Source organism: Vulpes lagopus, chromosome 4, assembly GCF_018345385.1.
Source record: "Vulpes lagopus strain Blue_001 chromosome 4, ASM1834538v1, whole genome shotgun sequence".
In the NCBI taxonomy this organism is placed as follows: Eukaryota; Metazoa; Chordata; class Mammalia; order Carnivora; family Canidae; genus Vulpes; species Vulpes lagopus.
The window spans coordinates 97,290,969-97,316,599 of record NC_054827.1 but is presented as its reverse complement, the minus strand read 5'-3'; the positions used below and the strand labels follow the sequence as shown (position 1 = coordinate 97,316,599).

General features: G+C 44.0%; 1 protein-coding gene across 3 annotated transcripts in view; it reads right to left on the bottom strand.

Moving 5' to 3' along the window:
- OTUD7A (OTU deubiquitinase 7A) overlaps positions 1–18,832 on the bottom strand; it is a 380,270-nt gene extending 361,438 nt beyond the window's left edge. For all 3 annotated transcript variants that reach the window (XM_041753205.1, XM_041753204.1, XM_041753206.1), the window contains exon 1: positions 18,665–18,832. The gene's annotated coding sequence lies outside the window, so the exon portion shown is untranslated. The remainder of the gene's footprint in view (positions 1–18,664) is intronic.
- Between the last annotated feature and the right edge of the window lie 6,799 nt (positions 18,833–25,631).

Here is a 25,631-nt window from a genome sequence, read left to right as displayed (position 1 = left end):
AAACCATCAACCCAAGGAGTAAACACACAAAGTGGCCCTGGACTCACAGCAGCCCTGGGGACTGGACAGAAGCAAATACAACATCACTGGTCAGATATACGCACCCTGAAGCCAAGCCAGAGATGAAGCTACAATCAAGTGAGAAAATGCAACAAGAAGCAGCTCCCCAAGAACAGGGGCCAGCATATCCAGCGAAAGGTAGGACCAAGCACCTCCTCCACCACCAAGATGTTCAGGTAACAGATTATTACCTATAAACTAACATACTGTTTTAAGTGATGGACTTAAGCATTTTTTTAAAAATGACCAAAACCCTAAGTAAATAGTATGACACTTTTTAAAAGACTAGGGATGTGGGAAATGAGGGGAATTCACAGAAATTACTAATAAAGCCATAGTAATAAAAAAGCAAGGGGCTAAGTTTATAGTGAACTTACATACATCAGGTGAAGGGCAGATTGATGAAGACCATCCAGAATGCAGTACAGAAAGCTAGAAGCTAGAAGAAAGATAATGTGAGAGAAAGCTTAAAAAAAAAAAAAAAAACAAGAATGGAACAAAAAGAACCAATAAATGAGTAACTAGGAAAGAAAAGAAAGGAGGGAAGTGGTAACAGGCCATCTTTGAAGAGCTAGTGGCTAATGATGTCCTAGAATCAATGCCAGCCATGAATCATCCATGGGTGGGGAGGCCCACAGAAGCCACGAGATGGATCGCTCATTCTCTTATCTTCCCAGGTATCCAATTAAACTTCTGGAGGGCTACTTTCTCCAAGATCTAACACATTCTGATTGTATAGCTGACCCCAGGATGTAGTACTTCCCAAATATCGGGTATATGTTCCCTTCTCCACATCTGCAACAGCACAGTGATGCTGTTGATCATTTCAACTGGTTCTTGGGTGCTGCTGACTTCTTGTCTACAGGGATGTGGGGACTCAGCCTTGTTGGCTTTTCTGAAGCCATGGTCCACTGGTTGCTCATCCCCATGACTTAGAACCTTTGTGGACTCTATAAACTGGTGGGAAGGTGGAAAAAGAAGACGACTATTTAGAGATTCAGCTTACTATCTTTTTTGTACATGGTAGATGTCCTCCCTAAGCAAGTAAAGACAGTAAGTGTGTGTGCTCTCCTCTTTCTATACCACATGGCCGGCAGGTGCCATGGGTACAAGAATGAAGGAGCTACACATAGGATGCCCTGCAGTGGGCCTGGCTGGGGGAAAATCCTTACCAATTCACTTTCCAACTCACCAACTCAGAGTTCTAGGATTCAGGACTTCCTGATTTTAAGTCTACATGGCCTTCCCAAGATGGAGAACTCTGCAAAAACTCCATAAAATATAATATAAAAATTAAAATGAAATGTTTATAACAAGTATATCTTAGATGACTGCAATTAATCTATTCCAAAATAGACTTAAGTCAACAGATTTTCATGCACAAAGAGTTTGTAAGAGAATGCAAAATATTCACAAGCTTCAACTCAATCCAACAAAGCAAGGGCCCACCTTCTGGGTGTGAAGAACTAATTTGGGTGTTTATAATGATGGTTTGTGCTTTATGAGACAGAGGACTAGCAAACTGTGTGCCTTCTTACTTGACTCACCTAAACAAGGACACTTGTGCCTCCCAGAGTGGCTGTGAAATTTAAACCAAATATGTCAATAAAGCACGTGGCAGTCAGTGACAGCTATTCTTGCTATTTAGAGATTACAGCATCATTTTAATATTCATTAATGATTGAAGGAGGAAGTATTCATTCAAGTCTTTATTGATTAATGTCCAAAAGGCTACGCAGATTTCTGAGTTTCAGGCGGTTGGTCAGTCCAAGGCCACTGAGACACAATACGTGTGGGATCAGGCCACACAGGGTGAGGAGGCCTGGACCAGACGAGCAGTGTAGTATCTTCCTTCCTCCAGGTTGCTGTGCAGGGTGGGGGTGGGGGTGGGGCTTGGAGATGCCAAATTTCTAATACGATAGCTTCTCTAGCAGTAAAGCTTTTGTGCAAAAGTGTTCCGGAGTAAAAACTTTTTCTTGGAAAAGGAGTCCCGAAGTTATAAATACTAAACAATGTTCAGCTCTCCTGAGAAACTGTGACTTGTTTCTCTAACTCAAAGGACTAAGGAGCCCCCAAAATTATAAGCAAAATTGTTCATCATCCACACAATCATGGTCTAGTGAGACATCAGCTTCTCCTGAGGGGTTTACTTCTCCACACTTTCTCTGAAAGCCCCAAAGACAATGAAAAGGGAGAGAAAGAACTATAAAGATAAATATATTCCTTTCTCAGTGAATCAAAGAGACAGACACAAGCATAAAGCACAAATCACTGAGTGTACCAGAACCCACATAGTCAAGAATGGACACAGCAAGCCAGTGCCCACCTGCTGACTCCTGGGGGCGGGGGGGGGGAGGTGGGTGGAGTCAGACCCTGCTGGGAGAAATGGCCTGGCACTGATATGGCTAGTCATGAAAGTTCTCATGGACATGGAGTCAGAGCTCCTGAGTAAACCTCCACCTATGGACATGACCTCATATGGAGAAGAAAGAAGGCATCAAATATGAGATGGGGGCACAAAAGGACTGCTCAGAGCCACACCCAACTTAACCATGAAAATCTGAGGAACACAGCCCTACTGAGCAAAGAAAACCCATCTGGCAATAGTGCATTCCAGACCACAAACTTGAATCAAATATGTACCTGCCCCAGCATCACCTCTAGTTCCATTCTCAACAAAGAACTGATCATACTAAAAAATGACTAAAACACAAAATAACCAGCACAGGAATCAGGCAAATGTGAGAGGAAATATTCATAAGGAAATAGGTATTTTAGTCAAATATCTCCCATAGTCTCTGTTAGTTTCCTATTACTGCTATAACAAAATTACTGCATGTGTGGTGGCTTAATATAACAGAAATGTCCTCTGGACATTCTGGAGGTCAGAAGTCTGAAATGGGTCTCACTGGGCTAAAAGCAAGGTATTGTAAGGCTGTGTTCCTTCAGGAGGCTCCAGGGAAGAATCTGCTCCCCATCTTTTACAGTTTCTAGAGGTCATTCCTAATCCTTGGCCTGTGGTCCCCTTGCAGGAAACACATCACCCAACCTCTGTTTCTGTCCTTACATCTCCTTCTCTGACTCTGACCCTCCTGCCTCCCTTGGAATTACAACAAGCCCACTCACATAATTCAGCATAACATTACCATCTCAAGATTCTTAATCACACTGACAAACTCTTTCCTACCATATGAAAAATCCCCTGGGCCATATAAACAACATATTCACAGGTCCTGGGACAAATACATGAACATGTTTGGGGGTCACTATTTTGCCTACCACAGGAAGAACCTATTTCCTTGGCTTTTCCAGCATCTAGAGACCACCCACATGCTTTGGCTCATGGTCTCTTGACTAAAACAACATCAGGACCAGTCTTTCTCACACTGATATTTCTCTGGCTCTCCCTCTTCTACTTTTAAGGGCCCTTCTGGTTACATTGGGCCCTCCTAGTAATCCAGAATAAGCTCTATATTTTAAGGTCTGTTGATTAGCAACGTGAATTCCATATTCAAATTTATTTTTTCTCAATTTCAATTCTCCTACATAAAGTAACTTATTCACTAGTTCTGGGGATCAGGAGGATAGTGACATTTTTGAGGGACCATTATCCTGCCTGCCATACTCTCCTAAAAAGATTTTTTTAAAAAATCAAAGAAGATAATATAAACCAACAGAAAGAGAAGCAGAACTTGGGAATGAAATAGAAAAATAAAAAGTAAAATTAATGGGGTACGGATGAAATGCACACTAGAAACAATTAAATAACAGAATGAAAACAATCAACCAAAGAAACAAGCAAATGAAATGTGAAAGGACTTGAAATATCAAGTTGATTAAAGAGATGACAGCACATAGAAGAAGTAGTACTTATATAATTAACATTTTGGAATTATTAACAGAAAAAGGTCAATGACACAGTAAAGTAAAACATCTGAAATAAAGTGTCTTGTCTGCATCAACTGAAAGGGTATATTTTGTTTATTTACAAGAAAGTGACACAGAAAGATCAGCATCCAGAAACAGCCTGGTGAAATGATTAAACTGATAGAATCATAGGAACAGCTAGGCAGAAAACAGGCTAAGTTCAAATTTCTCCACAGTCATGCTCGGTGCTAAAAGACAGGGGAAATATATTTTTTTAAGACTTCTATTTATTTATGTAACACAGAGAGAGAGAGAGAGAGAGTACAAGCAGGGGGAGCAGCAGAGGTAGAGGGAGAAGAAGACACCCCCCCCCACACACACACACACCTCTCGTTTGCAGAGTAAGAAGCCTGATGCAGGGCTCAATCGCAGGACTCACAACCCCAGGACCATGACCTCAGCCGAAGACTGCACTTAACTGACTGAGCCACCCAGGCACCCCAAGAGAAATATTTCTATATTATTTTAAAGTGTTAGTGTGATTCAAGAGTTTTATATTCATATACATTTTCAAGAGAACTGGTTTTCTTTTAGTTTTCAAGAAATACTTTGAAACTTGGCAAGAATTCTGGGTGTCACAAGCCACATGTGGGAACGGAATAGGGGAACAAACTCTGTAATGAACTTCAGATCACTGAAAGAGGAGGTGAAAGAAAGCCTTTGATAATTCCTCTAGAATTACTGATAAAAGCATTGATACTCTGTGTTCCTTGAATCCATATAAATATTGCAGTAAGACCAAGTAACTGTGCAACAGAGGTTACCTAAGAGAGGGCAAATGGTGTGCGTCTTGGTGATGTAAGGGATTCTAACATAAACAAGGTAGAAGGAGTGGGATGGAGGGAGGTCTGAAAGCAGTGTGGCCATGCAATTTAGTCATCTTTCAAAGCAGAAAGAAGTTGATAGCAACTCTAAATGCAAGGTAGCAAGCAAATCTGTATCCTGGTTTTCCCTAACTTTATCGGTATTGAATGAGACTACAGCTGCTCCCCAAATCTGCATCCTCTTCCTTCTGGGCACCCCACTCACCCACATGCTGTGTGCTGGGTGGATGGAGGCTGGGCCCTACAATAGAAATGACCACCCAGAAGAGCCACTGAGTAATGTGGGACTGTGTCGGTAACCATAGGCTGATCTTCCCAAGCCAGGAAAGAAATATTTTAGGAATACATTCACACTCCAAGAATAAGATATTTGGCTTAAATTCAGTAAATTCTTCATTTTTAAATAAAAACAAATTTTTAATGAGTGCTTATGATTTCACTTATATGTGGAATTTAGGAAACAAAGGTGATGGACATAGGGGAAGGGAAGGAAAAATAAGATAAAGACAGAGAGGGAGAGGTGCCTGGGTGGCTCACTGGGTTAAGCACCTGCCTTCAGCTCAAGTCATGATTTGAGGTTCCTGAGGTCAAGCTCCACATCAGGCTCCCTGCTCAGTGGGGAGTCTGCTTCTCCCTCGACTCCTGCTTATGATCTCTCTCTCACTCAAATAAATCAGTAAAAACAAAAAAAAGAGAGGAAGACAAACCATAAAAGACTCTCTTTCAAAAAGATTTTATTTATTTATCCATGAGAGACAGAAAGAGGCAGAGACAGAGGCAGAGGAGAAGCAGGCTCCCTGAGGGGAGACTAATACAGGACTCGATCCCAGGACCCAGGACCCCGGGATCACGACCTGAGCCAAAGGTGGATGCTCAACACCGAGCCACCCAGGTGCACCCCCCCCCCCATAAGAGACTCCCTTTTTTAAAATATTTTTTTATTGGAGTTCAATTTGTCAACATATAGCATAACACCCAGTGCTCTCCTGGCAAGTGCCCCCCTCAGTGCCCGTCACCCAGTCACCCCATTCCCCTGCCCGCCTCCCCTTCAACTGTCCCTTGTTTGTTTCCCAGAGTTAGGTGTCATGTTCTGTCACCCTCACTGATATTTCCCACTCATTTTCTCTTAAGTCTAGGAAACAAACTGAGGGTTGCTAGAGGAGAGAGGAATGGGGGGATGGGGAAATTGGGTGATGGGCATTAAGGAGGGCACGTGATGTGATGAGCACTGGGTATTATATGCAACTGATTAATAATTAAATTCTACCCCTCAAACTAATAACACACTATATGTTAACTAAATTTAATTTAAATGAGTGCTTTTTAAATAGCAAATATTATAGACTAAAAATGTAATAATCTCCAATATGATCAACAGCCTGGTGCTAAATGATCAAGTGAGAAAAAAGAACAAAGAACAATGGGTACTGTATGTTCCTATATGTTTATTTTTTTCCTATGTGTTTAAACATGAAAAAAAAAGATGTTCATATACTTAGATATTCACAGAATATTTCTAGAAGGGTACACACAGGAGTAATTAACAGTGATGCCTCCTAAGAAAGAGATTGGAGTCTCAGACCTGAAAATGACACATTTTACTATATATTCTGTTTTTGTTTGAGTTCTTTTAATTTGTGCAAATAGTAACTTTTTTATTAAAAAAAAAAAAAGATTGAATGAGCAAAGGGAAAAGAGCAAAAAATAGTATAGTCTATTTTTATGGCATAATATCCAGCCTTCCACCTTTCTATATGCACAGGAAGCAGGGTGATGCTGGGGACAGGGGTGGGGAAGCTGTGCATTTGTTTTATCTTTCTGTATTTCAGTATTTCTTAAGGAATATGTTGTACAAAAAACTTCCCCAAAACAGATGGTTATACGAGGGCACCTGGGTGGCTCAGTTGATTAAATGTCTGCCTTAGGCTCAGGTCATGATCCTGGAGTCCCTGGATGGAGCTCATGGCAGGCTTTTCACTCAACAAAAAGTTTGATTCTCCCTCTCTCCCTTTCCAGACTTGTGATCTCTCTCTCTCTCAAATAAATAAATAATCTTTAAAAAAAAAATAAAACAGATGGTTATACTCAAAACACCAAAAGCAAAGTGGAGCTCACTCAGGGCTGCTTTCTTAACTCTCCTTCCCCCTATATATTAAATAAATTGATCAATAGTCTGTTTAAAAATTAATGTTGGGCAGCCCAGGTGGCTCAGCAGTTTAGCGCCGCCTTCAGCCCAGGGTGTGATCCTGGAGACTAGGGATGGAGTCCCACATCAGGCTCCCTGCATGGAGCCTGCTTCTTCCTCTGCCTATGTCTCTGCCTCTCTCTTTCTCTCTCTCTCTCTCTCTCTCTGGTCTCTCATGAATAAATAAATAAATAATTTTTTAAAAAAATAAAATAAAAAATAAAAATTAATGTCAGTGATGCACATTGAACACAGGTTTGAACATTCCTTTGGTACACTCCCTAATAGGAAAGCAGAAGTGAATTCCAGTGTATGCCTGAAGGGTCCAGATTGCCCTCTCTGGCTCTAGACTATTTTCTGCCCAGAGCCACCTGTGAGCTCATGAAGGCTCATGCCAAACATCTCCAGAGCTCCTGAACAAGCCCTTCCCTCTGCTAAAGGCACCTGACAGCACCTCTGTAGTCCTTGCAACAACCCCGAGGTACCTCATCTCACTGTCATTCCAGGATGAGCAAACAGAGGCTCAAGGTGGTAAGAATCCTCGTCAAGGTCCCCAAGATCCCCAGCGATGGAACAGGCCTTTTCCCAACCCCACTGGGAAGGAATTAATGCCCAGATTGTTTGGGCTCAGTTGTGACTGAAGAAGCCTGGGCGAGAAGCCACAGGAAGCAAACAGGTCCCCTGGACCTGCTGTCACCTATGAGGCCAGTGTTACCTGTAAGGACCCTGAGGCTGGGAGGACCTAATTCAGCCAGAGACTCATGGCAGGAGTAGCGCCAACAAAGATAGAACCCAGTGCATGGGTTCTATCCCAGTGTGTCCAGCCACAAAGGACAGCCTCTCTTAGACTCTAACCCTCCACACCTCAAGGGCTAGAGTTGTCTCGCTCAGGCCAGCCTGGGAACTCAGATGCTCTTCTGCAGACACTCTGGAAAGCAGAGCAGGCGGGGGATGCAGGATCCCACAGACATAGCTGAGCAGGGGCTGGCATGGACTCACTCTGCTCAATGCCCTGAGTTGGGGGGTCCATTCAACAGATACTCATGGGGCTGGCCTGGGTCAGGTTCCTAGAAATACTCAGGGTGAGCAGAAGGATCAAACACAAGCTCTTCAAGTCTCACCTGCCCAAAGATTTAGGGAAAACAGTAATCCACGGGGAGGATATAGGATGGCCCCAAAGAATGGGGTGGCAGCCTCAGGCTGCCTTGGTCTCCACAGAAATGACCTGCAGCTTGCTTTCAGCCTGCAAGTCTAGCTGTGCCAGCAGCAAACATCTGTGGGACATTCTCTGAGCTACTGGGAGTCATGTGGTGACAATGACAACATTAAAAAATGCTTCTTACATTTGTATAGTCTTATGCAATTTACAAAGTACAGCCTCACATAAGATGAAGAAACTAAAGCTGGGGTTTGAAGGGCTCTGGCTCCCCTGAGAATGTGCCTGGGTCGTGGAGCCCTGTGGCCCTGCCTGGGCTCTTCTCATGGAGTGCCTTCACCTGTGGCCTCCCTACCACCCTGGCAGCTGCCCAAGGATGGTGCAGTGTCCCAGTCTTCCTTCTGTCACCCATGCTCAGCCCAGGCCAGCACCCCGACCCTTGGTGGACTTCCCTTGAAGTAGCCGGATGTCCATTCCGGAGGTGTCTTCTCACTTTCTTCTCCACTGGTCATGGAATACCACCAGATAAAAGGCCACTGACTGCTTCTTAGGTAACATGAAGAACTGATGGCCAGGGCCATCAGGAACCTGGGGTTCTTCCCCGTTGCAGGCTTGGCAGCTCTGTGCATATAGATGGGTCTTCCCATCACACTGAGGGGTAGGGAGCCAATATGCCTTTCTCATCAGAAAATGTCCTTGTTAGGAAGAATGTGACAAGAAGAGCACATGCTTTGGAGTCTGGGGGTGTGGATCCAATTCTGGACTTCTGCACTGCACCTTAAACCCTCGACTTTGCCCTGCCTGGTACCCTGGGCACTCCTGGGCCACAGAGGGTTAATAGCAGGTTGCATTCCTTTTCTTAGGAATGCCTATCCTTAGTGTCCTCCAGGGTGCCTCCTAGGCCTCCTGAGCAAGTGCACAGTCTATGGGGCAAGAAGAAGGACCATGGATTTCACATTATGATAAAGGGCTTTTAGAGCAGCAATTATCTGGGGGCCCTCACTTTATCATCATGGATATAGCGGTTCAGTTCCTTCTTGGGCAACTTCTGCAGGAGAAAGAACACTAAAAGGGGACAATGAGAAAAACGGCTAATTACTTGAAAGAAAACTTTCTCTGCAGGACTTTATCCGGAAGCATTTTTTCCCACTCAGTACCTCAGAGATATACACCTGTACATCAGGGTGTGGGGCCCCAGCAGCCCCTATGAGGACCCTTTATTTTTTAAACTTATTTTACTTTTTTATTTGAGAGAAAGAGAGAGAGAAAGAGCAGGGTAAGGGGCAGACGAAGAGGGAGAAGCAGAAAGAGGGAGCCTGATGAGGGGCTCGATCCCAGGACCCCAGAATCATGACCTGAGCCAAAGGCAGCTACCCAACCAACTGAGCCACCTAGGTGCCCTCCAGGGGACCCTTTAGAGCAGGGAGAGGAGCTCATCGGAGAGGCACAGGCAGGTAGCAAGAGGGCAGGGGACTGGCCCCAGTCTTCAGGAAGGGGAGTGAGGCCCAAAGGAAGAGTCAGCTCCTCGCTCTGCAGCATACATACCATAGGACACTTCATTTTTCTCCACTTCTCTGCAGCCCCAGACAGGGAAAAGCCAGGTTGGGAGGATATTTTTTTTTGAACTGTAGAGTATTATAATTTGTCTTATTAAATAGACATAGCTAATATTCCCTAAGGCTGCAGAGAGTATATGTGATATATATAATTGAAACGAGCACCTGGGTGGTTTAGTCTGTTAAGTGTCTGACTTCAGCTCAGTCATGATCTTGGGGTCCTGGGATAGAGCCCATCAGGGCAGGCTCTGCACTCCACGGGGAATCTGCTTCTCCATGTGCTCCAAACCCTGCTCATGCTCATGCTCTCTCTCAAATAAATGAAAAAAATCAAAAAAATATAATGGAAAATATGAAATTATAACTCCTATCAGAATGTATCCTCTGCTGAATGATAAGCAAGTCCTATTACCTCATTAAGGCACATCAGTAAATAATCTGGGCTTTATTTTGCATCCTACTAAACTTGGGGCTTAGGTTGGAAAAGGTTGCAAATTTCACATGAGCTACCTTCTGGACTACAGTGCTTTTGAACTCATGGGAAGTAAACAATTCTAGAAAGAATAATTAAATGTCTAATTTTAATTCCCACAGGACTATCAAATGCATTTAACAAACAGTTCAGAGCCTCTTCTGAACAAGGTACCTCAGAGATGTCCTCCAAGAGCCTATTGGTCTGAAGGAGGAATGTTGTCCACTCAACTTATTTCTAAATACACACTCCTGTCAAAATGCTCTGTATCCTCCTCCAGCTGAGAAGTGGCTGCACATATTTCAAAGAGACACCAGAATTTTCCTACCTCCTCTCTCTCAGCAATGAGTAGGTTTCTTTGCCCTGATTAGTTAGCACTTGGAAATAAGGAATTATTTTGCACAGAATCATGGAGTTGATGGGATAACAGAGATCAGGCAGCTAGATTTCTTCATTTTACATGTGAAATTAGACCTAGGGAATGTGCCCAAAGTGGGGGCTAATGCAAGAATAAGGCTATCTCTGAGCTGGGAGTTCTCTCCCCAGCAGGCCGACCAGTCCCTCACCAAGGCAGATGGCAGGCCGCACACAGATGCTAACTTATGTCCATGTTTGTAGCCTGGCCCTCCAGCCACTCACTCCCTAGGGGTGGAAGGAGTTTAATTTAAATGCAACTATACACTAACCCTCTGTTATTAAACCCTAAATGTTAACAGAATTTCTCCTCTATGTTGGCCCCTCCTTGAGGGGGATCCTGAAGCCTTAAATGCCCTTTCTGATAATGCATTTCTGAACACACTCCTGCCAGACTGTTCACAGGATGTCAATTTATTTTTTTTTATTATTGAAGTACCAGGTGACATACAATGCTGTATTAGTTTCAGGTGTACAACATAGCAATTTGACAATTCAGTACATTACTCAATGCTCACCATGGTTAAGTGCAGTCACCATCTGCCACCCTACAATGTTATTACAATATTATTGACTGTATTCCCTATGCTGTATTCTTTATCTCCATGATTTATTTTATAAATGGAAGTTTGTGCCTCTTAATCCCCTTACCCTATTTTGCCCATTTCCCCAGTCCCTGTAGGGATAAGTTAATTTTGGCAGAAGAAGCCTAAGGAAACCCTGTTTCCCTCACCCAGTACATGCAGAGATGCCCAGGCTGACAGCATGCCACACCTGATAACCTAGAGTTAACTGGCCACTTCTGACCAAATGGACCTGAGGGCTTAGTTCACAATCAGCACCTCAGACAAGACAGATTTCACAAACTGAATAATCAAGAAATGTATGTGAAGTGTAATCCATCCTTGCATTTCCAGGCCACAGATCCCCAAGAGGTTCAGTCTGGCCTTACAATTTGCCTACCAATAATTGTATATCCATGCTGCCAAGTTGAATAGCCACAGAACTTTCACTCAATCTAATAAGTGATAGGGCTTGCAAAGGAGCCACTTCCTTCCACATGGGCCTGCATCATCGCTGAGATAGAATGGAGACCTCTGCATGCTTCACCATTGTCAATGCCAATGACAAGAGCTATTCCATGGTCTCAGAGCCCAGAGACTTGTTCTGGGAGTGCCAGAAGGTTCTACAAGGGAGTGCATTTGGGGTAGACAGAGTGGTGTAAACACTGATTTGGTCACAGCTCCCGCCAGGGGTAAATGCCAGGACTAGCCATGCTGGCAGGATCTCAAGTCATAGTCACTGACCTTCACTGACTTTGACTGATACAACTCTACCTTTGTAATGATTTTCTCTTTCTTCTCCCCCATCTCCAAGTTGTTCATGCAAACCACCAATCTTTCATTGATTCCAAGAGCAAGAAAATGTGCTCTGTAACCATCTGATGAGCCCTTGGGGGCTCAAGCAGCACCCAAGATATCAGAAACACAGCCCAATTTTGAGGAAGTTTGTGATTTATTTGGATTTAGAGGAATCAACTTTAGTATTTTTTAAAGATATATTTATTTATTTTAGAGAGAGAAGAGAGAGAGCATGTACATCAGCTGGGGGAGGGGTAGAGGGAAAGAACCTCAAGCAGACTCCCCACTGAGCCCAGGGGAATCCAGGGCTGGATTGCAAAACTCTGAGATCATGACCTCAGCTGAAATCAAGAGTCTGGAGCTTAACCATATGAGCCACTCAGGTGCCCCTCCCTTTAGTATTTTTAACAGAGCTGGCTCACAATTCTAAGTAAGAATCACTAAGCCACAGGCAGTCATCTATACTTCTTATCCAGGCTTCCTTCTTCCTCTACAAAAAAAAAAAAAAAAAAAAAAAAAAAAGGCAAAGCAAGTTCAACCAAGTAATGCCTTAAGTTACAAGTACAAACTGTATATCCATTAACTGACAAGAGAGAGAAACAGGGCTACTGATGAGACAGACACACTCCATCTCCAGTTCCTTTTATTGGAACAACTGATAGCTCTTTAGGATTTAAGAACTCATCGCATACACTCCCATCTGCTCCTCCCCCAGAGCCAGCAGGAGGGCCAGAACAGATATTTTTCCCTAGGGGCTGCCTGGGACTATGCCCAAGGTCACACAGCTGATCACCTAATCCAAGTCAGAGTTGGCAACCTGTCTCATTTATTTTTACTGCTTAGTGGTGATTCTTTTAAGAGACAGCATGATATTATTGAAAAGACCAGCAAAAAAAAAAAAAAAAAAAAAATCCAATTCACATATTTTAAAAAGAAAAAGTTAACTATGTATATCTTGAATGTGGAAATATCTTTTTTAAAAAAGATTTATTTATTTATTTTAGAGAAAGAGAGAGAACACACAAGCAGGGCGAGGGGCAAAGGAAGAGGTAGAGATCTGGAGCAGACTCTGCCCTAAACGCAGGGCCCAATGTGGGGCTCAATCTCACGACCCTGAGGCCATGATGAAGCCAAAATCAAGAGTCAGATGCTTAACCAACTAAGCCACCCAGGCGCTGCTAGAAAGATCTTTTTTAGAGGCATGAAATATTTAAAAAAAAAAATTTTATAGAGGCATGAAATACTAGACATGAAAATGTGTTGCCGGGGGATCCCTGGGTGGCGCAGCAGTTTGGCGCCTGCCTTTCACCCGGGGCACGATCCTGGAGACCCAGGATCGAATCCCACGTCGGGCTCCTGGTGCATGGAGCCTGCTTCTCCCTCTGCCTGTGTCTGTGCCTCTCTCTCTCTCTCTGTGACTATCATAAATAAATAAAAAATTTTTTAAAAAGTTTAAAAAAAAAAAAGAAAAGAAAATGTGTTGCCCATATTTCAATAATACACATTTTTTCCCAAACTTCAAATCATTACTAAAGGAATTGTGGAGAAATGGATTGTCACCATGGCCTTTGGACCTCCTCAGAAAAAAGGGTACAATTTAGGGGCAGCCTGGGTGGCTCAGTGGTTTAGCACCACTTTCAGCCAAGGGCATGATCCTGGATACCCGGGATCGAGTCCCACATTGGGCTTCCTGCAAGGAGCCTGCTTCTCCCTCTGCCTGTGTCTCTGCCTCTCTCTGTGTCCCTCATGAATAAATAAATAAAATCTTTTTTTTTTAAAGGGTACAATTTAGCATGAGGGTGGGGGTGGGCTGCAGAACAAGAAGCACTCCGTGTCCCAGGACACGGTACATTGTGTAGTCTCTTGCATGACAAGGATATGTCAGGCCAATCCTGAACTTACTTTAAGAACCAAGAGAGGCCCATGTCATGGACCTAAAACAGAAGCACAGAGGTGACTGGGATAAATCATGGGAGTATCAGCCCCAAGGAGAGCAGAGCAAGGTCTTTTCAGAGGCAGCAAGGCTCAGTCTGGCAGGGCAGCACCTGAGGTATCTGCCTTAGCTCCACGCATCTCCCTTCTCTGAGGTGAACTTGCAAACTCTTGTCTCAGTAACTGAGAAACTAATCTCACCAAGGTGTGGGTGGGTGGTTTATTCACATCATCAATCCTTAGTGCCATGTGAAACTCTACAGTAATCTAATAAAACAATTGAGTGAAATACCAAACAGAAAAGGAAATTAATTTCAAAGTTCTCATTTTACATCTCATAAAAGTCAATACAACATCTTCTTCATGCATATTCATTCAGACATCAAATTTCCATTATATTTATAAGAAAAACCATGTAAGAGTAAACTAAGTTCAAATAAAAAATAATTCCCTGGAAGGAGACTCAAAATCCTTCTAACCTAAAAAATGAGTTTACTTTAGACTTATCTGCTTAAACCAAGAGAGATGCTTTTACAATTTGCACAGCACTAATGTGCATTTGACATCTCAGAATGTGAGCTGGTGAGGATAGCACAAATCTGTATTAGCAAGGGCTGGAGTTTCATGGGATAGAATGATTTTACTAGATAAGGCCCTGGAGACATATGAAGCTAACCCTCTCCTTTCCCCACAAGAAGCCTAGAGCATGACCACGCCATGTGTCATGCATCCAGGTAATCCAGTTGGAAATGGAGGGCCTTTATCCCTCTGCCTTACTTCCTGGTCAAGAGGTAAAATGCACAAGCCAGCCAGCTAAACACATCACAACACAGGCAGGTAATATGGTGGCATCCAGCCCATCTTTCAATTTCGGAATTTAAAGACTTACTATTTAAACTCACTTCTCCAGTCTGTTACTATGAACGATAAAGAATCTGTCCCCAAAGTGTGGCAAAAGTGGCTCCTTACCTTCCTGCTCTGTCTCATCCACGTTAAGGCCATCTTATTCTTGGGCTGACATGTAGACCATTTGGGATACAGCAGTCTAACCAAGGCCAAATAAAACTCTGTCTCAACTTTCAATGGTAAAATATTTTCAAATTAAATTACCAGTAGGAACTAGCATGTTTTATTCCAACTTAAGTGCCTGTGGATCTCAGGGCTCCCTCTGAATAGGATGTTCTGTGGTCATCCTCAGGGATGGACATCTTCTAAAAGGATTAGGCACCACCTTTTATTTAACTAGTGGCACATCCCTCTGTAGCCATGTAGAGCACTCTGAATGAAGAGAGTGGTTCAGCACAAAGCTGAAAAAATTATTCCCATTTGCCCCTCTGAAATCAATAATTTGGTTTTACATGCATTTTTGATGGAACAAGAAGTATCAAGAAATATCCAGTCACAACATTTGGATTGTTCTCTAGTGGAAAATCTATTCCTAAGTAGTGCTAGGTTTCCCTTTTGCATGTGGGTGCCATGAGGGACCTGGGGGAAGAACAGTGTATCTGGTGCTCAGTAGCACTCTAGACACTGCAGTGATCATCGAAGCCTTGGAGAACACCCATCCCAGCCGAGCAAGAGCTCACCCATCCCTCCACCCTGGAGCTCAGTTCCTGCAAGGAGAAGCCTCATAGGGAACTTGCTGATGAGCAACCTGCCCACACTCAGAGCCAGATTAAGCCCATTTTAGCGAAAAACACAGTTGCCTCTCTACTGTTTTCATTTTCTATGAGAAAAAAAATGTACTGTGAATATACATTTGCTTTATTCCATGAGAGAAACCCCAAGGCCAACAACCTTGATAAGGCAGGCAAATAAACCCTCTGGGAGGTGCCACAGACACAGAATCCCAGGGCTTAAGTCAATAGGAGTCAAACCAAAGAGGAAGGAAACTTTGGGAAAACAGAGGGTTGGCGGCATTTCCATTGGTTGTCCTGGCTGGCAGTCATGTCCTCACCAGGACCAGGATGCAGGCCAGCAGATCATCCTCAAGCCAACACTCTCCCTTCTGCAGTTGGAGAAGGCACCACATCTTCAGACTAGAATCAACAGCCAACCTTCCAAAGACTGGGGGCCCTTCAAGTTAGAGCAGTCTCAATGCCCCTTTGAGGGAGGCCTGAGTTCTGGAAGCCACAACCTCTGGCTGTTCAAGTAATTTGCCCGTCCTTCCTTCAGTTTCCATCGTCTGAGTGACAGGCACTTGGAGGTGCGGTGCACAACCCCGCCCCCTCCCCCCCAACTCGGTTATTCCAGATGCTCTCCCAAGGTGGCTCAGGTAGAGAGTGGACTTCCAACTCGCGGTTAGCATGCCCCCTGCTGGCCGTACGGGAGCTGACTCAGCCTTTAGTCTCCAGACCTAAGACATAAGTAAATGACCTTAGGATCCAAATGGAACAAAAAGAAAAAGCAAGGCAATTTTGGCTTCTTAGAAAAGGAAGACATGATACTCTAAACACACAAACTGGATAAAGAGGCTTTAAAGTGCTTGTTTTTGAAAGGTTTTTAAAGAAATAAGTGATGAATACCTAAAGATTTAGGGGAAACACATTTCTATTTTTACAAGTACTGCAGTGAGTTAAATAAAAAACACTATGACGAATATTTTCACAGGTCTACGGGTTAAAAAAAAAAAAAGGAAATGTGGCCAGAGTGGTTTTTACAATCTCAATTTCTGAAAAGGTCATAGCCTGGAGCCTGAAAAAACAATTTTCATACTATTTCACATAGTACTGGGAATACTTCAATTACAGAAAAATCTCTGTCATGACTTAAGAGCTCAGGTTCTAAAGCAACCACACGCAGTGAGACCAAAATCACCAAAAAGTCATAGAAAATTCTGCTACATGCTTCCTGTCTCATCCAGTCTCTCCGTTGTGAAGACATTTGGCAACTGCAGGAAGTGTGAGGCTGTGTACACACAGCCTGCTTCAGGGGGAGGTGTGCTTCCCCTTTTCTGCAAGGTGAGGACAGATAATCCAGCTTCTTGACAACTCCACCAATATCCTCCACCAGGGCCGAGGGCCCTAGCAGTTACTTCCTATGGGGACACCTGCTGTACCACATCGAGGTTGAGACCCACACCCAGCAAGATTCCACGAAGCAATAGGTTCCATCCATTGTCACCCTGAATACCACCTTAATGTAAACCATTGCTTGACTCCAGTCCAGGGTTTCAAAGCTCCACATTCCTGACCAGACTTAAACTTTTACATGGCATATGGTATTAACTTCTTTACAGACCAAATATGATCACACTAATAATTTAAGGCATGCTTATTTTAAGCAATTAGGGGTAGTCATTAATTATTAAATAGAAAAATGTCAATACTTTTATCCCATTGATTCTTTCGATATGATAGGCTTAAGTAGATTTGCAGACTGTCTTGGGAACTTGCTTACTTTTGTTCCCATAATAATCAGTACTAACGGAAAACACACACACACAATAATGATGGCTTGTTGCTTCCATGGCGGGGGGAAGTTCCCGCAGAACTTGGTGTGCTGTGCAGGTAGATGTCCAGCCTCAGGGTGCTGAATTGGCCTTGAGGATGGTGGGACACACAGCTGCTATAGTAAGAAAAGGAAAGGCAGGGAGGACCCTACAGAAGCTGCCACTCCTCTCCCTAGGGCGGGCTGCTCCCAGACCCATCCTGGAGGGGAGTGGGGATGCTGAAGGAAGGAGACTTACAGATTTTCCTAAAGCAATCAAGGCCTGTAAGAATTTAGGCCACATTGTCCACCTTTTTCTGGACACATCAATGTGCCACATCACATATAATATCTTAATTTTTTTTTTAATCTCGCAGCTCACTTTCATCTCTAAAGACAAGGCAAGGCAATAAGCATGTAAGTGTCATGCATGACCCTTTCCCCTGGATCCTTGTGATGTGGCTGAAGCAATTCCCAGATCCGCTGGGATCTAACAAGTTTCCTTTCAGCTACTCTCAAATCTATTGATTCCCAAGCCAATAAATGAATATAAAAACCGTTTCATATGTGTAATGCTGTTGAGTTTAGAAACCAGAGGCAAATCCATTTTATTACAAAGATTCTCAAAGGGCTGCAATAGCTGCACCGGGAGGAGGGTACACTTGAGCGGTTGTGTCCAATGAAGGAAAGTTTTTGTTAATGATGACATCACTGACATCTCTCAAATTTAAAGGAGCACTTAAAGCACAACAGATGCAATTTTTCCCATCTAGTGAGAAGCGACTAGGGAAGGCCTCCGGGTTCACAGTCAAATTGCATTAAAGGTTCCCCTGCTGTCCAGCCAGACCCGACGGAGCAAGCGAGCGAGTGGTACGCCGGGCTCCAGTGGCCCACGCAGCCACAGCCTGAGCACCCGGCTAGCGGCCTCACGCGCTGTTCCTGGGCCCCGGCGCGACCCGGAGCCTGCCAGCGCCGCGGGACCCCAGGCGCGCCCCCACGCCCGTCATCACGTTCCAGTGCAGGCAGCTCAAGGGCCCGGCGGAGACGATGGCCCAGACCCAGCCGGGGCGCCGCGCCCTGCCCGGGAGACGCGCGCTGGGCCGGAGCCGGCGGGGTCCACAGCGGAGCCCGCAATGCAGCGCGCCGCGAGCCCTGCGCGGGGCCCGCGACCCCCGCACGCCTGTGCCTTAGCGCCTGGGCCCCGGGGTCGCCCGGCCTCTGCGCCCCCCTGCCTCTCCGCGGAGCACCCAGGGACCCGGCGCCCGCGCTCCGCCAGCCACCTGCCTGGCCGCGGCCCCGGCCCCGCCACTGCCGCCGGCAGCACCGCGGCCAGCGCCGCCTCCCTCACCTGCCGCGCCGCGCCGCGCCGCTCCGCTCCGCCAGCCTCAGCGCCGCAGTCGCCGCTACCCGACTTCCATTTTCTCTCGCTTTAAAGGAAAATCAGATCAGCTGTTTGGCTCGCGCTCCGGCTCCGCGGCCCCCTCCCCAGCCGCCGCTCGCGGTCTCGGGGCCTCTCCTCCCCCGCCTCCTCCCGCGCTCCGCTCCGCCCCTCGCACCCCGCCACTCCGCCCGCGGCCGCGCGCAGCGCCCGCCTCCCGGCTCAGCCCGCAGACGCCCGGCGCGCGCCCTGCCCTGACGTCACCGGCCACAGCCGCGCCCCGCCCCCGCCTCTCGCGGACGAGCGCGCCCCCGCGCCGGCGTCCCCGGAGCGCGCGTCCTCGCTGCCCGGGCCGGTGCGGCGGGAGGGGCCTCCGCGAGGAGCGCGCTCTCCCCGGCGCGGGAAAGCTCAGCCTGGGGGGCGCCTCCTGGCACCTGCCGCGGGGACTGCAGGAGACGCGCTTGAATCGCCTGCCTTTGCCTTCTCCACCCGCGCCCTTGTGAGTCCACCTTTCTCGTTTCTTCCCCCTGCTCACTCTTCCCAAACTTTCCCTACCCGTCCTGTCTCCGCTCCACTTCCCAGCGTTTGCGGGCCCATGCATCACCTTCCTGCGAAGTTGCTCCTTTTGATCCGAAACTGGTGTTCTTACCTTTCCCCGTTTCTTGCCTTCGTCTTAATACCTCATGCCACCGCTGCTAGGGGTTCTTGTCGCTCATACCCAGGCCTGTCCTCTGCTTTCCCTTCACTCTCACATCACCCTTCGGTGTAACCACGCCCCCCCCCATTCCAAATAATGTGTTATGTTGCAGGTTGGTTAATACCATCCTCATGCGTCTCTTGACAACTGTTATTTTACTTAGTTTAGGACTCTTTCCTTAGTTTTGCACACTACACATATGTTTAATAGCAGTTTAGTAATTCCTTTGACTTTTTGAATTGATACACGGTAAAATTGACTTTGAGGGGAAGGAGGGGTTTAAAACGCTTGTTTGGATTCCTGTGGCCACCAGCACAGTTAGGATACATCAACCGAAGAATTATTTCTTGCCCTTTTATAGCCACCCCCTCCCTGGACCGTAAGACACAACCATTGACATAGTTTTGCCTACATCCCTGCGGTTTTGCCTTTTTGAGAATTTTATGTTCGCGGAATTATGCCATATGCAACATTTTGAGTCTGACTTTATTCATTCACCATGATGCTTTTGAGATTCACCCATGTTGTGTGTATCAATAGTTCTTTTTATTGTTGGATGCTATCCCATTATTGGTACCACATTTTGTTTCTTCAACCACTGAAGAATATTTAAGTGATTTCCAGTTTTTGGCGATTGTGAATAGATACTCTTTAGACACTTGCATGCCGAGTTTTGTGTGGACAAAAGTTTTCAAATTAGTTGGGTAAATACCTTGGAGTGCCAACAGAAACCTCATTTAACATTATAGGAGTCCTACAGCTTTCCAGAGTGTGTACACCATTTTCATAACCACTAGCAATTATGAGTCTCACTTTCCTGTATCCTTGCCAGCGCTGGATATTTTATATATATATACATGTATAATTTATACAGCAAAAACACACACATGCACATATATGCATATAGGGAATTTTCATAGTTGTGGAGACACATGTCATTGTCGTTCTAATTTTCCATTCCCTACTAAAAGTTATATTGAGCATCTTTTCGTATGTGTATTTCCTAGCTATATATCTTCTTTGATAAGGAATCTGTGTACATCTTTGCCTATTTTAATTTGGGGTTTTTAATTTTCTTATTATTGAGTTTTAAGAGTTCTTTTAAAACATTTTTTTATTGGAGTTCAATTTGCCAACATAGAGCATAACACCCAGTGCTCATCCCATCAAGTGCCCCCCTCAGTGCCTGTCACCCAGTCACTCCCACCCCCCTCCCACCTCCCTTTCCACCACCACTTGTCTGTTTCCCAGAGTAAGGAGTCTCTCATGATCTGTCTCCCTCTCTGATGTTTCCCACTCATTTTTTCTCCTTTCCCCTTTATTCCCTTTCACTATTTTTTATATTCCCCAAATGAATGAGACCATATAATGTTTGTCCTTCTCCGATGACAAATACCTACCATTTGCTTCGACGTGGAAGGAACTAGAGGGTATTATGCTGAGAGTTTAAGAGTTCTTTGTGCATTTTGGATAGAAGTACCTTATAAGATATGTGTTTTGTAAATATTTTCTGCCAGTGTGAGGCTTCTTTATCATTTTCTTCATAGTGTCTTCTGCAGAGTAGACGTTTTTAATTTTAATAAAAGCCTAACTTTTTTTCTTTAAAGAATCATACTTTTGGTATTATATCTAAAAATATCACCAAATCCAAGGTCACATAGATTTAAGCCTGTTTTCTTCTTCAAATTTTATAGTATTATATTTCACGTTTAGGTGTATGCTCTATTTTTACTTAATTTTTGTGAGGGCATATAGGGTCTATGTCAAGACTTTTTTTTTTTTTTTGCATGTAGATGTTCAGTTGCTTCAGCATCATTCCTTTTTTTTAATAATAAATTTATTTTTTATTGGTGCTCAATTTGCCAACATACAGAATAACACCCAGTGCTCATCCCATCAAGTGCCCCCCTCAGTGCCCGTCACCCATTCACCCCCACTCCCCGCCCTCCTCCCCTTCCACCACCCCTAGTTCGTTTCCCAGAGTTAGGAGTCTTTATGTTCTGTCTCCCTTTCTGATATTTCCCACACATTTCTTCTCCCTTCCCTTCTATTCCCTTTCACTATTATTTATATTCCCCAAATGAATGAGAACATACAATGTTTGTCCTTCTCCGATTGACTTACTTCACTCAGCATAATACCCTCCAGTTCCATCCACGTTGAAGCAAAAGGTGGGTATTGGTCGTTTCTATGGCTGAGTAATATTCCATTGTATACATGAACCACATCTTCTTTATCCATTCACTTTCGATGGACACCGAGGCTCCTTCCACAGTTTGGCTATTGTGGACATTGCTGCTATAAACATCGGGTGCAGGTGTCCCGGAGTTTCATTTCATCTGAATCTTTGGGGTAAATCCCCAGCAGTGCAATTGCTGGGTCGTAGGGCAGGTCTATCTTTAACTCTTTGAGGAACCGCCACAGTTTTCCAGAGTGGCTGCACCACCAGTTCACATTCCCACCAACAGTGTAAGAGGGTTCCCTTTTCTCCGCATCCTCTCCAACATTTGTGGTTTTCCTGCCTTGTTAATTTTCCCCATTCTCACTGGTGTGAGGTGGTATCTCATTGTGGTTTTGATTTGTATTTCCCTGATGGCAAGTGATGCAGAGCATTTTGTCATGTGCGTGTTGGCCATGTCTATGTCTCCCCGTGTGAGATTTCTGTTCATGTCTTTTGCCCATTTCATGATTGGATTGTTTGTTTCTTTGCTGTTGAGTTTAATAAGTTCTTTATAGATCTTGGAAACTAGCCCTTTATCTGATAGGTCATTTGCAAATATCTTTTCCCATTCTGTAGGTTGTCTTTGAGTTTTGTTGACTGTATCCTTTGCTGTGCAAAAGCTTCTTATCTTGATGAAGTCCCAGTAGTTCATTTTTGCTTTTGTTTCTTTTGCATTCGTGGATGAATCTTGCAAGAAGTTACTATGCCCGAGTTCAAAAAGGGTGTTGCCTGTGTTCTCCTCTAGCATTTTGATGGACTCTTGTCTCACATTTAGATCTTTCATCCATTTTGAGTTTATCTTTGTGTATGGTGAAAGAGAGTGGTCTAGTTTCATTCTTCTGCACATGGATGTCCAATTTTCCCAGCACCATCTATTGAAGAGACTGTCTTTCTTCCAATGGATAGTCTTTCCTCCTTTATCGAATACTAGTTGACCATAAAGTTCAGGGTCTACTTCTGGGTTCTCTATTCTGTTCCATTGATCTATGTGTCTGTTTTTGTGCCAGTACCACACTGTCCTGATGACCACAGCTTTGTAGTACAGCCTGATATCTGGCATTGTGATGCCCCCAGCTATGGTTTTCTTTTTTAAAATTCCCCTGGCTATTCTTTTCTGATTCTACACAAATATTAAAATAATTTGTTCTCCTCTCTGAAGAAAGTCCATGGTATTTTGATAGGGATTGCATTAAACATGTAAATTGCCCTGGGTAACATTGACATTTTCACAATATTAATTCTGCCAATCCACGAGCATGGAATATTTTTCCATCTCTTTGTGTCTTCCTCAATTTCTTTCAGAAGCGTTCTTTACCTCTTTGGTTAGGTTTATTCCTAGGAAGCTTATGCTTTTGGGTGCAATTGTAAGTGGCATTGACTCCTTAATTTCTCTTTCTTCAGTCTCATTGTTAGTGTATAGAAAGGCCATTGATTTCTGGGCATTGATTTTGTATCCTGCCACGCTACCAAATTGCTGTATGAGTTCTAGCAATCTTGGGGTGGAGGCTTTTGGGTTTTCTATGTAGAGTATCATGTCATCGGCGAAGAAGGAGAGTTTGACTTCTTCTTTGCCAATTTGAATGCCTTTAATGTCTTTTTGTTGTCTGATTGCTGAGGCTAGGACATCCAGTACTATGTTGAATAGCAGTGGTGAGAGTGGACATCCCTGTTTTGTTCCTGATCTTAGGGGAAAGGCTCCCAGTGCTTCCCCAGTGAGAAAGATATTTGCTGTGGGCTTTTCGTAAATGGCTTTTAAGATGTTGAGGAATGTTCCCTCTATCCCTACACTCTGAAGAGTTTTGATCAGGAATGGATGCTGTATTTTGTCAAATGCTTTCTCTGCATCTAATGAGAGGATCATATGGTTCTTGGTTTTTCTCTTGCTGATATGATGAATCACATTGATTGTTTTCCGAGTGTTGAACCAGCCTTGTGTCCCGGGGATAAATCCTACTTGGTCATGCTGAGTAATTTTCTTAATGTACTGTTGGATCCGATTGGCTAGTATCTTGTTGAGAATTTTTGCATCCATGCTCATCAGGGATATTGGTCTGTAATTCTCCTTTTTGGTGGGGTCTTTGTCTGCTTTTGGAATTAAGGTGATGCTGGCCTCATAGAACGAATTTGGAAGTACTCCATCTCTTTCGATCTTTCCAAACAGCTTTAGTAAAATAGGTATGGTTTCTTCTTTAAACGTTTGATAGAATTCCCCTGGGAAGCCATCTGGCCCGGGACTATTGTGTCTTGGGAGGTTTCTGATGACTGCTTTAATTTCCTCCCTGGTTATTGGCCTGTTCAGGTTTTCTATTTCTTCCTGATCCAGTTTTGGTAGCTTGTGGCTTTCCAGAAATGCGTCCATTTCTTCTAGATTGCCTAATTTATTGGCATATAGCTGTTCATAATATGTTTTTAAAATTGTTTGTATTTCCTTGGTGTTGGTAGTGATCTCTCCTTTCTCATTCATGATTTTATTAATTTGAGTCTTCTCTCTATTCTTTTTAATAAGGCTGGCTAATGGTTTATGTATCTTATTAATTCTTTCAAAGAACCAACTCCTGGTTTTTTTTTTTTTTATCTGTTCCACAGTTCTTCTGGTCTCGATTTCATTGAGTTCTGCTCGAATCTTAATTAACTCTCTACTTTTGGGTGTAGGATCTATCTGCTGTTTTTTCTCTAGCTGCTTTAGGTGTAAGGTTAGCTTTTGTATTTGAGTTCTTTCCAGTTTTTGAATGGATGCTTGTATTGCGATGTATTTCCCCCTTAGGACTGCTTTTGCTGCATCCCAAAGATTTTGAACAGTTGTATCTTCATTCTCATTAGTTTCCATGAATCTTTTTAATTCTTCCTTAATTTCCTGGTTGACCATTTCATCTTTTAGCAGGATGGTCCTTAACCTCCCCGTGTTTGAGGTCCTTCCAAACTTCTTGTTTGATTTAGTTCTAGTTTCAAGGCATTATGGTCTGAGAATATGCAGGGGACGATCCCAGTCTTTTGGTATCGGTTCAGACCCGATTTGTGACCCAGTATGTGGTCTATTCTGGAGAAAGTTCCATGTGCACTTGAGAAGAATGTGTATTCAGTTGAGTTTGGATGTAAAGTTCTGTAGATATCTGTGAAATCCATCTGGTCCAGTGTATCATTTAAAGCTCTCATTTCTTTGGAGATGTTGTGCTTAGGAGACCTATCTAGTATAGAAAGAGCTAGATTGAAGTCACCAAGTATGAGTGTGTTATTATCTAAGTATTTCTTCACTTTGGTTATTAATTGATTTAAATATTTGGGAGCTCCCACATTCGGGGCATATATACTGAGGATTGTTAAGTCCTCTACTTGGATAGATCCTTTGAGTACGTTATAGTGTCTCTCTTCATCTCTCACTACAGTGTTCAGGGTAAATTTTAGTTTATCTGATATAAGGATGGCTACCCCTGCTTTCTTTTGAGGACCATTCGAATGGTAAATGGTTCTCCAACCTTTTATTTTCAGGCTGTAGGTGTCCTTCTGTCTAAAATGAGTCTCTTGTAGACAGCAAATAGATGGGTCCTGCTTTTTTATCCAGTCTGAAACCCTGCGCCTTTTGATGGGGTCATTAAGCCCGTTCACGTTCAGAGTTACTATTGAAAGATGTGAGTTTAGTGTCATCATGATATCTATTCAGTCCTTGTTTTTGTGGATTGTTCCGCTGGACTTCTTCTTAAAGGGGAATTTTAAGAGTCCCCGTTAAAATTTCTTGCAGAGCTCATTTGGAGATCACATATTCTTTCAGTTCCTGCCTGTCTTGGAAGCTCTTTATCTCTCCTTCCATTTTGAATGAGAGCCTTGCTGGATAAAGTATTCTTGGTTCCATGTTCTTCTCATTTAGGACGTTGAATATATCCTGCCATCCCTTTCTGGCCTGCCAGGTTTCTGTGGAGAGGTCTGCTGTTACCCTAATACTCCTCCCCATAAAGGTCAGGGATTTCTTGTCTCTTGCTGCTTTAAGGATCTTCTCTTCATCTTTGGAATTTGCAAGCCTAACT